The sequence below is a fragment of the Microcaecilia unicolor genome, chromosome 6, assembly GCF_901765095.1.
Source record: "Microcaecilia unicolor chromosome 6, aMicUni1.1, whole genome shotgun sequence".
Classification (NCBI taxonomy): domain Eukaryota; kingdom Metazoa; phylum Chordata; class Amphibia; order Gymnophiona; family Siphonopidae; genus Microcaecilia; species Microcaecilia unicolor.
Window position 1 is genome coordinate 161144588 of NC_044036.1, and position 13570 is coordinate 161158157.

Here is a 13570-nt window from a genome sequence, read left to right on the forward strand (position 1 = left end):
AATTTTATTCAAAGGGGGAAATGCTGCTTCAGGAAAACGTAATATCTCCATTAGATATTTTTTAAAGAGCTCCATCGGGTTGAGACCTGGAACCATCGGGAAATTTAGAATTCTAAGATTTAAACGGTGATTATGATTTTCAATTTGCTCCAACTTTCTACAAATCGATGTCACATCTGATATAATAGCATTAGTAGAGGAATTTAAAGTCTTTACCTCAAGTTGTATTTGTGTAACTTGCTGCGTTGTTTCCTTTTTTATTTCGTCTATTGAAGCCGTCAAAATATCTACCCTGTTAACCAATTGAGTCATATCTTGAGCAGTAGAAGTAGTCACAGTAGTTAAACGTTGCAGGGCTCCCCAAATGGACTCCAAAGTGATCACCACGGGAGCAGTCTTTGCTTCCATTTTCTTCTCCTCCGCGTTTGGATTAGAGGCCCTGCCAGCGGAAGCTAAAACAGCATCGACTTCCGAATCTGTTACGCTTCCCACCTCGCCTCCTGAATACGCGGGACGTGGTGGAGGGTTGGGAGTCGGAGGAGACAGAGATGTTTCGTTCCCCAGGAGGGCCGATTCTCCTTCATCGGTCCCTTCAGCGGGGATCTCCACTCCGGTAAGAGAACGGGGTGTTGCATATCGGTCCAGCGTCTGCTGGACCGGGGAAAAGGTTCTGTCCGATGGCAGTCGGACTTTCACCAGCCCCTTTCTTTTAGTATGTGGCATTAGGAAAATAATACGGAAACGCCAGCAGCTAAGACTTGGACCGTTAGCAAACACTCACGGCCGCCATTTTGACACGCCCCCAAGGCACTTCTACCTTATTTCTATATGGTATGTGACCACCTCTGTCATATTCTCCTCCCTTTTCTTTAGAGTACAGATATTTAGTTCCAGACAACCCATGTCTTTACTTTCTGACTGACTGCTGAAAGGCTCTTTTTTTTAAGTATCTTGCATAGGAGAGTTAAATAAGACCTATGTCTTGAACAGTAGTCAGGGAGCATCACCAAGCAAACTCAGTGATGTAGCTAAGTTTTCTAAATTTAGCAGTTTGCAAAGTTTTTCACAAGCTGCATCAAGCTGCATTACTGATTGACATAGTAATAATTGATTTCCATAAATTTGCAAACAATGCAGTCTCAAAATGGGCTTGCACCTTAACTTGAAGAAAACAATTGGTAAAATCAATAATTTCTTCCTTGATGCAGAAGAAAGAGAAATAGTAGCCATCTTAAACCTGCTTAAGAGTCAAGAAAGCCAACAACGTATCGCTCTTGGCAGAATGACTATGAAGGCCCCAGAAATTATCTTCAACTGCAGAGACTTGTCCACGCTAAGGTATTTTCAATAACATCATATGGATGCAGGAAGAAAATTAATGCATTTGAAGCAGTGGCGTTCCTAGCGTCGACGACACCCGGGGCGGATCGCCGATGCGCCCCCCCGGGTGCACGCCGCTAGGGGGGGTGCCGCGGCGCGCGCCTGTCGGCTGCGAGTTCAAATCGCTACGCTAAATTCTCTCGTTCGCTGCAGCTCCCTCCCTCTGCCCCGGAACAGGAAGTTCCTCTGGGGCAGAGGGAGGGAGCTGCAGCGAACGAGAGAATTTAGCGTAGCGATTCGAACTCACAGCTGACAGGCGCATGCCGCGGCACCCCCCAGCAGCGTGCACCCAGGGCGGACCGCCCCCATCGCTCCCCCTTGGTACGCCACTGATTTGAAGTATGGTGCTGGTGAAGAATACTGCACATACCATGGTCAGCCTGAAGAAACACATCAATCAGTATTGGGGGGGGGGGGGGGGTGATCAAACTAAGCTTTCCTTGGAAGCTCACATGACATAACTTTGACTTTCATACTTTGGACACATCTCCCCAGATTCTACAAAGGTTGCCCAAATTTGTTCACAGATCCCAGATCCACACACAAACTAATTAGTTAATGAGCCAATAAGAACTATTGATGTTAACTGACACTAATCATGACTTACGTGTGCATCTGCCAATGTGCTATTCTGTAACACTGGGCACCTAAATTGTCTCATGTGCAACTCAAAATGGAGCATGGGCGGATCAGTGGAATTCCCAGAAATTAGGCGCAATGTTATAGAATACTTGGATTCACATGTCCAACTGCCACCAGTTGGGTGCCAGGATTCACACCAGCTTTTGGCAGGCATAAGTCCTCATGGCCAAAGTTGGGTTCAGGAATCTACATTAAGTGCTATTCTATAAAGGTTACTTAGCTCTAAGTGACCTTTATAGAATTGGCATCTACCTTTGGGCACCATTTACTGAATCTAGCCATTCATGTGAAGAGAAAGGCCTTGATATTGAGACAGTGGGATTTAGACCAGCTAACTCCCGCTGTCACCAGCAAATCTGGAAATTCAATGCCAGGGCCATATACGTGGATACATACATAGAAAGCATTTTTCAATGGAAAGAAAGTTCTAGAAAAAGTCATCACATGAGGTTCATAAGAATAACAGACAATGTTTCTTCACAGAAAGAGTGATGGATGCCAAAAACAGCCTCCCAGTAGAAGCAAAGATCATAACCGAATTCAAAAAAGTTTGTGATAAGCACAGACAGTCTCTAGTTGTGATGAAATAATGGATAAAGAGGAGACAGGCAGGGCAGACTAATCAGCCTACAGTTCTTATTTGCCATCATGGTCTATGTTTCTGCTTTGCCACAAACCAACATTTTACTTTTTATCAGCACTGTGACCTCAGCAGGAAATGCAACACTCGCCCCCTTCTTCCATTATGACATTGTTGAAATACAAAAAAAAAAAAAGCATCAGGAGATGATGAGATATCACACTACAACTGTATAATCTTATCAGTTTCTATTGATGCAGCAGTTTCTAATCACACTGTACTACTCCAGAAACCCAACAGGAAGGGCTAATTTATTTCCTGAAAATGCATGTTAAGAACATCATATTTTGTCAAAGGAGCATGAAAAAATTATGTTTTACTGAGAAAATGAGCATTGAATTAGCCTACCACCTTTTCACCAAATCACTTAAAATACATTCTGCTAGTTTGGTGGGCAAACAAACCCCAGTTTGATTCTCAAGTCAGGTTCTTCATTCTCCAAAAGGGTTAAGAATACTGTAAAATTAGCATTCACCAGGTCTACAATGACCATTGTAGGTATTCTAGGAAGGATACAAATTTGAGAGAGAAATCCCTGGATAGTTGTGAATGAAGGCTCATAGTGCCAGATCCCAGTCCTGGTTCTTACTCGGCTTCAAGTACAAAAGAGCAAGAGGAAAACTACTAGGTCAAAAAACAAAACCCCCATCCAGTTTTTTTCTAGGCTTCATCTCTTGCAGTCTACAGTGGCACTTTTTCCTAGGGTGGTGTTTGCTGCTTGGTGTCCCTTACTTAACCCATGAGTGGCTGCAGTCAAAAGATGGCTTAATGATATTATTAACTGCACATCAGCTTGTATTTGGGTAGCCAGTGATTATGTACTATATGGGAAAAGCTAATCGAATCCTAGTTTTATCCTAGTGCATGAATATAGATGTATTCTGCACACTCCCAGCTAAACCTTATAAAAAAAACTACAAACTCCTTCATGTAGTGGGATAAAACTAGAACTAGATTACTCTGCCACCTGTCGAATGGAATTGTTGGCCACCCTAGCCCTTTGCCATGCCTGATCATTTTCTTTTATGTGTTTTGACCTGTTTCTTAGGGTTATTTGCAATTGCTTTGTTATATTTCTTTTTTAATCAATTTCCAATTCACATGAGTTTATCATTAAATTGTACTGTAGGGGGCCCTATAAATATTGAAATGCTATGCATCATATGGAAGAAGATACAAATCTGAGAAGCCTGAAAAACTAGGATTGCCTGTGACTGGTTACTATAGTTATGTTTATGGTTATGTTTATTTAAGGCTTGATATACCGTCTTTACTTCAAATAAGGCCAAAGCAGTTAACAATTTTGAAATAAAAACAACATTTTAAAAGAAAAGGAGCACCATAATAAACAGGAAAGAATATCATTATTCATCCATTATAAAAATAGAGATAATAGGAAAGAAAAAAAGGTAATAACATACAAAGCACAGTGTAAAAAGATACAGGCTTTCTAGATCAGCCACAGGAAACACACTCAGCACAGGGAGGTCCTGAAAGCTAACTGAAAATAATAAGTTTTCAATTTCATCTTAAATTTAGCCAGGGAAAGTTCATTCCTAACGTCTGGAGGATGACCGCGTAGACTCGTAATGATCCTGCCTATGTGAAGGTTAGAATCTAGAGATCTGAGAGGATGTCAGGGTGTTTAAGGAATTACAAGGCCAGATAAGTAAGATGGCTCTCCTGAATACAGGGTTTTATGAGTAAGAAGAAGAATTTAGAACCATATCTAATAGAAAACTGGCAACCAATGAAGTTTTGTAGTGTTTGTAAGCGACGCGACTGAAGTTTGGGTAGGCCTGCGTAGACTGTATTACAGTAGTCTAAGCAAGATAATACAAATGAATTTAATAGCGTGTGAATAGAAGCAAAATCTAAATAATAATACCTTATAGCTCGAATTCGACGTAACCAGGAAAAAACCCTTTCTTAGCTACTTGTGAGATTTGTTTTTCAAAAGAAAGCTTGGAGTCAATAATGATCCCAAGGTAATGAAAGGACAAAACTGGAATATCTGGAGAAAGTTCATTCAACCATGGGTTGCATCTCACTGAACCCAGATATTTAGCACTTGTTGTCTGTTGCTGTGAAAGGCAATTCTAGCACTGTGCACTTGCAATTAGGTACACATTCCTGAATGACACCTTAATTGGCACTCACATACGCACTTGCTCTAAGCACTAATCTCTATAGGGGTGCGCATAAATGGCATCGCACACATCTGCGAGGGGGCATCCACATAGGCTGAACTTCAGTGGGACGAGAGCATGCCTCCCACTGATATTTACACATTATAATATACTATACGATGCATGCATAGCTTGCTGCATTTACACACACTCATTTATGCCAGCCAATGAGTGGGCACATGTACATTTGGGCACACCGATGCCAGTTTATCCTAGTATTTTCCTAGATGTGTTACTTGTCCACATGAAGTGCTAAGACATGGAAATGTATGGTAACTGAAAGACAATAGCATGTGGATGCAAAGGGATATGGCTCTTGATTGGTAGAGAGGGACATAAAATATGTTTGTTGTGTATTGTGTCTTCCAGTTCATTTCATCATCCTCTTAACGTTGATCATCCTGTTGGGATTAAACGTTGATCGCCTTGTTGGGATTAAACATTCATCATCTTGTTGAGATTAGGCACCGCTACAATGTGCTTTAGGTGCCAATTCTATAAAGGTCACTTAGACCTAAGCCAACTTTATAGAACAGCGCTTAGTGCGGATTCCTGCATCCAACTTTGGCCACGAGGATTTATGCCTGCCAAAAGCTGGTGTAAATTCTGACACCCAACTGAAGGCAGTGCCCAATTTTTTGGACTGCTCCCTATTGAATTGCACATGAGACTATTAGGTGCCCAGTGTTATAGAATAGTGCTTAGGCAGATCCACACGTAAGTCATAATTAGTGTCAATTAACGTCAATAGTTGTTAATGACTCATTGATCAACATAAGCACCCATCCATCTCTCCCTGTTTCTCACCCACTCAGCCAGGAGCATAGCCAGACCTGTTATTTCGGGTGGGCACAGAGTTAACCTGGGTGGCCCTTCCCACCCCCACCCCTGTCCATACATACAGTTTTTTTTGTTAAACCTTCCCTCTGCCCCTGCTATTGCCATGCTTCTCCTCCCCCGCTCAATATCTGTTCCTATTCCCCCCCCCCCCCCCCGCCTGGTATCCGTTCCTCTCTTCTATCCCCCCGGTCAGCATCCGTTCTTCTCTTTCCCCCCCCAGCCCTGCAGGCTTTCCTCTACCGTGTCTCCACCTGTGAAAAAACAGGAAATTATGTCATCGAGGGTGGGACTTGGTATAGGGAAGCCTGCAAGGCTGACACAGATTGCTTACAGGAATCGCTACAGGCGATAGCTCAAAGTAGATGGGGGTGGAGGTGGGGAGTTTAGAGAGAGATGGGCAGCTGCCATGAGGGTGAGAGAGAGAGGAGTGAGGCACAGGCAGTGAAGTGCTTTGGGGGCACTAGACTAGCCTGCTTATAATCGAAAGAGAAAAACGCCTATATTGCAACCCAAATCGGGAGATGGGCGTCTTTCTCCCGTTGGCGCCCAAATTGGTATAATCGAAAGCCAATTTTGGGCGTTTCCAACTGCAATCCATCGCGGAAACGGGTAAAGTTGATGGGGGCGTGTCGGAGGCGTGGTGAAGGCGGAACTGGGGCATGGTTATCGGCCGAGGAGAGATGGGCGTCTTTAGCTGATAATCGAAAAAAAAGGCATTCTTACCGTGATTTTGGGTCACTTTTTTTGGACCCTTTTTTTTTCACGAACAGGTCCCAAAAAAGTGCCCCAACTGACCACATGACCACTGGAGGGAATCGGGGATGACCTCCCTGGACTCCCCCCCAGTGGTCACAAACCCCCTCCCACCAAAAAAAACCCACTTTAAAAACTTTTTTTCCAGCCTCTATGCCAGCCTCAAATGCCGTACCCACCTCCATGACAGCAGAATGTGTTCTATCCTCTGACAACCTTTCCCTGGTTCTGATGTGGGTCTCGGGTGAGTGTGACACCTTTTCTGTTAAGCGCACTGCAGAGTCACATCAGCAATGCATTGTGGTAGGTGTAGGGTATTGGGTTCCGTGATTCCACTAGCTTGTGGCAAATGCTCACGATGTTGGTAGTTGGTAGGCTCTGCTCCCATGGTGCTTTTCCCCCTGCTGACTGGGTCAGAGTGTGCCCTGTTTTGTTTCCGGTAGTCCATGAGGTAGTGGCCATTTCTGTAAGCCAGTTTTAGATCCCTTTCACGTGTTAGCCATGTTACAGAACTTAGTTCTTCCCTTGAATGTGGCTGAAAGAGGGCATTGTACAGCATTCTGCCAGCTCTGACCTACTGCTCATCTCAGTACCAGGGAGACTCATTGCCAGTGGGGCACAACTTCTGACCTGCAGTTAACTGTGAGTAAGTGTGCTTATTCCAATAAAGGACGTTTTTTGGAGAGATTAGTCTTCAGGTGTCAACTGGTGTGCCAATGTTATATAGCAGCAACAAGTCCTAGAGGCCTGCATGTATGCAGGTCCCTGGAGCACTTTTAGTTGGTACCGCAGTGCACTTCAGCCAGGTGGACCCAGGCCCATCCACCCTACCTGTAACACTTGTGCTGGTAAATGGGAGGTCTCCAAAACCCACTATACCCACATGTAGGTGCCCCCTTCACCCCTAAGAGCTATGGTAGTGTTGTACATTTGTGGGTAGTGGGTTTTGGGGGAGGGGAGTTGGGTGCTCAGCACCTGTGGTAAGGGAGCTATGCATGTGGGAGCGTTGTCTGAAGTCCACCGCACTGACCTCTAGGGTGCCCAGTTGGTGTCCTGGCATGTCAGGGGGGCGAGTGTACTATCAATCGTGGCCCATCCCACGACCAAATGGCTCGGATTAGGACGTTTTTGAGCTGGGCGTTTTTACTTTCCATTATCGCTAAAAAAAAAACAAACGCCCAGCTGAAAAATGTCCATTTTTTCAAAAATACGGTCTGTCCCGCCTCTTCATGTACCCGTTTTCGGACATAGATGCCCATGGAGATAGGCGTTCGCGTTCGATTATGCCCCTCCATGTGGGTCTGAGGCAAGAATGGATGGGCCTGTGCCTACCCAGGCCCACCCGTAGCTACGTCACTTCACTCAGCTCTCCCTATTTCTCACCTAACCCACCCCACCCTCTTCCTCTGAGACTCTCATTGGAATGCTTTTGTGTTTCAGTTATATACTCTGATATTTGTCAACATTTGCTCATTTCTGATCTGAAGAACAAGGGTTACCTTTGAAAATTAATCAAGTTAGTCCCATAAAAAAGCATCATCATATTTTCTTTTCTATGTTGTTTTATTACTATTTATTACCAGCTAGTATTCTGTAAGGGAATCTGGGTACCCAGATGCTGATATAGAATTAGATGAGCCATGCTGAATTTTAGCACTCAAATCTGGGTGCCAGTGTATAGAATTGCAACCATATTGTAGTTGCAATGGAAAAGTCTGACAAACTATATTTCATTTTCTTCTATGCCCACTGTCTCAAAATAAAGCAGGTGGGAAACAGTTAACTTGGAGGGGCATTTTCGAATGGGGACAATCATCTCTAAGGGCGCCCAACTCTAAAGACGGTGCCGCGAAGGGGCGGGGCAACACGTATAATCGAAACAAGATGGACGTCCATCTTTCGTTTCAATAATACGTTCGGGACGTCCAAATCTTGACATTTAGGTCGACCTTAGAGATGGTCGTCTTCGGTTTTCGGCGATAATGGAAACCAAAGACGTCTATCTCAAAAACGTCCAAATTCAAGCCCTTTGGTCGTGGGAGGAGACAGCATTTGTAGTGCACGGGTCCCCCTCACAAACCAGGACATCAACCGGGCACCCTAGGGGGCACTGCAGTGGACTTCAGAAATTGCTCCCAGGTGCATAGCTCCCTTACCTTGGGTGCTGAGCCCCCCAATCCCCCCCCCCCCCACACACACACACACAGGTCCTCCTGCCTGAAGTATACTGCACACACTACAACTGCTCCAGGGACCTGTATACTTCTGCGATGGACCTGAGTATGGCATTTGAGGCTGGCATAGAGTCTGGCAAAAAAGTATTTTTAAACTTGTTTTTTATGGTGGGAGGGGGTTAGTGACCACTGGGGGAGTAAGGGGAGGTCATCCCCGATTCCCTCCGGTGGTCATCTTGTCAGTTGGGGCACCTTTTTGAGGCTTGGTCGTGAAAAAAAATGGACCAAGTAAAGTTGGCCAAGTGCTCGTCAGGGACGCCCTTCTGTTTTCTATTATCGGCCGAGGACAATCATCTCCTAATCACACCCCAGTCCCGCCTTCGCTACCCTGCTGACACGCCCCCCTGAACTTTGGTCATCCCCATGATGGAAAGCAGTTGAGGACGTAAAAAATCGGCTTTCGATTATACTGGGCGACCATGCGAGAAGAACACCCATCTCCCGATTTATGTTGAAAGATGGGCGTCCTTCTCTTTCGAAAATAAGCGTGATAGTAACATAGTAAATGACGGCAGATAAAGACCTGTACGGTCCATCCAGTCTGCCCAACAAGATAAACTCACTTTACATGGTATGTGATACTTTATATGTATACCCGAGTTTGATTTGTCCTTGCCATTCTCAGGGCACAGACCGTAGAAGTCTGTCCAGCACCCATAAGCTAAAAGTTCTGAAGCTAACATTGAAGCCCCTTAAAATTTACACTCCAGCCCATCCCTATCCAGTCACGATCAGGACATAGACCGTAGAAGTCTGCCCAGCTCCCGTTTTGTTTCCAATTACCGGCATCACCACCCAATCTCCGCTAAGATTCCACGGAACCATTCCTTCTAAACAGGATTCCTTTGTGTTTATCCCACGCATGTTTGAATTCCATTACCATTTTCATCTCCACCACCTCCCATGGGAGGGCATTCCACATATCCACCACCCTCTCCATGAAAAAATATTTCCTGACATTAGTCCTGAGTCTGCCCCCCTTCAACCGCAATTCATGTCCTCTAGTTCTACCGCCTTCCCGTCTCTGGAAAAGGTTCGTTTGCGGATTAATACCTTTCAAATATTTGAATGTCTGCATCATATCACCCCTCTTTCTCCTTTCCTCCAAGGTATACATGTTCAGGTCAGCAAGTCTCGCCTCGTGCGGTTTGCAATGCAAATCCCATACCATTTTTGTAGCTTTTCTTTGCACCGCTTCCAGTCTTTTTCCATCTCTAGCAAGATACGGCCTCCAAAACTGAACACAATACTCCAAGTGGAGCCTCACCAACAACTTGTAGAAGGGCATCAACACCTCCTTTCTTCTGCTGGTTATGCCCCTCTCTACGCAGCCTAGCATCCTTCTTGCCATGGCTGTCGTCTTGTTGCATTGTTTCTTCACCTTCAGATCCTCCGACACCAACACCCCACGGTCTCTCTTCTGAGTTGAGCTTACTAATCTCTCCCCTCCTATCCGGTATCTCTCTTTTGGGTTTCCGCACCCCAAGTGCATCATTCTACACTTCTTGGCATTAAATTTTAACTAATCTATTCACCCAAGGGAAAAAATCTATAATCAAAGTACTGACTTATCGACCCTTTCTTTATCAACATTTGTCCTTATATCCTGATTTCCTCGGAAATCACTTCATCTGTCACTCAATTGTGCTCACTCCGCAGACTCACACACCCCTTTCACCATTCATATCCTTAAATGATAGTAACCTTAGCAATCAATGCCTTAATCAAACAGATTATGACATTTACATAATACAGCATCACTTATTTATCCATGTTATTGTTATGTTTTCTTTTCCAAGCTTTTTAATGACTATTACACTGATTTCAAAATTCAGCTTAATATTGCTTGTTGCTGTCCACTTCGTAGGTATTGTCTGATTTAAACAAATCAGTATGCAGCTAGAAAAGTTCCAAAGTCTAACTTACCAACGCCAGTGTATCCGCCAATTAACAAATAACCCACAAGTAACTATTTTAAGGGCAGACAAAAGAGGGTCCACTGTAGTTATGGATACTCAAAAATATGTGTCAGAAGGATTGCATCAGCTTTCGTAAGAAGAATATTATACCCAGATCAATTATGACCCAACAGCAAATTTAAAACAACAAATTATTGAGTATGTTGATTGGGCAGTGATTGATGGCGTTTTGACCATCAAGGAAAATAAAATTTGATGTCATCCTTACCCGAAGACCCCCTACATTTATTTTGTCCCAAATATCCATAAATCCACAGTGGACCCACCGGGTTGTTCTATCATGTCCACTCGTGACTCTGTGTTAGAGCCCCTTTCCAAATTAGTGGATAATGTTCTTAGACCTTTTGTTAGTCGGGCACAGTCGTATGTTCGAGATTCGACGGAGTTTATTATGATGTTAGATCAAATCAATATTGATAATTTGGACAGTGAGAATTTCTATATGGTGGGTCTCGAAGTAATGGCTTTATATACGAATTTACCACAGGACAAGGTAATTCAGGTGGCAGGGTACTTAGACCAAGCGTTAATTTCTAGACCTAAAAACTTAGTCTTACGTCAGTTATTGACTTGGGTGATCACTAACAACTATTTTGAATTTCAAAGAAAGTTTTATGTTCAGAAAAGGGGTGTAGCGATGGGCGCCACAGTTGCGCCCTCCCCGGCATGCCTCTATATGACCGAATTTGAATTAAATCATGTATATACTTCTTCCCAGTACAGTAATGTGGTGCTGTGGACAAGGTATATTGATGATGTAATCATGTTCTGGCAGGGTTCAGAAAAAGATTTATTTAAATTTATAGATACCCTCAATATCGTCGACCCTTGTGTCAAATTCACTTCCCGCATTGCGAAGAATGAGATTGAATTTCTTGATATAAAAATTACTAAGATGGAAACTGGAAATTTTTCAACTACTATTTTTCGCAAACCTACTGACAGGAATACCCTGTTACACTATTCTAGTTTCCATCATAAAACACTACGTAGAGGTGTACCAGTAGGACAGTTTTTAAGGTTGGGACGGTTGTGTACTTCCCTTGCTGAGTTTAAGATCCAGGCAACTGAAATGATGGAAAGGTTTAGGCAACGGGGGTATCCTCTCCACATTCTTAAAAAAGCATATAAAAGAGCATGTTATGCGCATAGACCCTGGTTATTCACTCCTAAACAAATGCCTGTGGTCAGCACGTTGGCTTATGTGCTCCCGTTCTCCCACCAGGCACTACATATTGGACAGGTGGTGCATAAGTATTGGCATGTGCTTTCAGTACACCCAGAATTCATCGAGCACCCTAAGGTGGCTTATCACCATAAATCTAATTTGGTAGAATTATTGAAAAGACAAACCCTGGGTAATACAGAGGGCCAACACCCCCCTTGTGGTAGATGTGTTTATTGTAAGCACGCTATGACAACAAAATGGATTAACATCCCAGGCTCTGACAGGCGCTTCTTTTTACATGCCAACACTTCATGTAACAGTGAAAGGGTGGTATATTGCATTATATGCCCATGTTTACTTTACTATAGTGGGCACACTAAAAGAAAATTAAAAAACAGACTGGCAGAGCATATTAGCAATTTGAGAAACCAAAAAAAAGAGGCGCTGTTGGTCAACCATTGGTTAAATAAGAACCACAATATTGATGATCTTAAATGTGTGGTATTAGTGCAAATAGTACCCCCCACAAGGGGAGGTGATGTAAGTGCCCTGCTGCTTAATATAGAACAACGTTATATTTTTGAATGGGGTACGGTGTCCCCCAGGGGCCTCAATTTAGAGGTGGAATGGTTGTGATCTAGGCTTCACCTTTAGTAGGCGGAGCCTTCATGAGTATTTAAAGGTTTACGATGCTGTGAATGGTATAACGTATGAGTGCGTTGCTTTACGACCACACTTTGGAGAAAGGTCCTGATGGTAAGCAGCTATTAATAAATGTTGAAGATGTTAAGATTAATATATATGAAATTGATATGATAGATGAGAAAGAGGGCCCAACCTTTTATGTTATGTGTTGCTGTAGATTCTATTGTATGGTTCCTCCTGACGAAGGAAGAAACGAAATGTGGTCTCGCATTGAGGACTTGAATGAATCAAGGGCAATTCGTTGTACCAATTTGATATGAATGGTTTCTTTGGTAGCCTTCTTCTGCTGTGCACTGTGCTGCTCCCCTCAGACAACACATTCATTTAGCCCGCAAGGTGGATGGGCAATGCAGAACTAAGTTAGACTTTGGAACTTTTCTAGCTGCATACTGATTTATTTAAATCAGACAATACCTACGAGGTGGACAGCAACAAGCAATATTAAGCTGAATTTTGAAATCAATGTAATAGTCATTAAAATGCTTGGAAAAGAAAACATAACAATAACATGGATAAATAAGTGATGCTGTATTATGTAAATGTCATAATCTGTTTGATTAAGGCATTAATTGCTAAGGTTACTATCATTTAAGGATATGAATGGTGAAAGGGGTGTGTGAGTCTCCGGAGTGAGCACAATTGAGTGACAGATGAAGTGATTTCCGAGGAAATCAGGATATAAGGACAAATGTTGATAGATAAATGTTTTGATCAACACATATATATTTGTATGTGAGTACTCTGAAAGAAAGATTAAATTTTAACTGCCAGACCCTCAACCATTCTTCTAACATTCGGAGATCCCTTCTCATCGTTTCCACTCCCTCCAGGGTATCCACTCTATTGGCTATTTTTGTGTCATCTGTAAAAAGGCACACCTTTTCTTCCAACCCTTCAGCAATATCTCCCACAAATATATTAAACAGAATAGGCCCCAGCACCGACCCCTGAGGAACTCCACTACTCACCTTCCTTTCCTCCGAGCGGATTCCATTTACACCACCCTCTGCCACCTGTCGGTCAACCAGTTTCTTATCCAG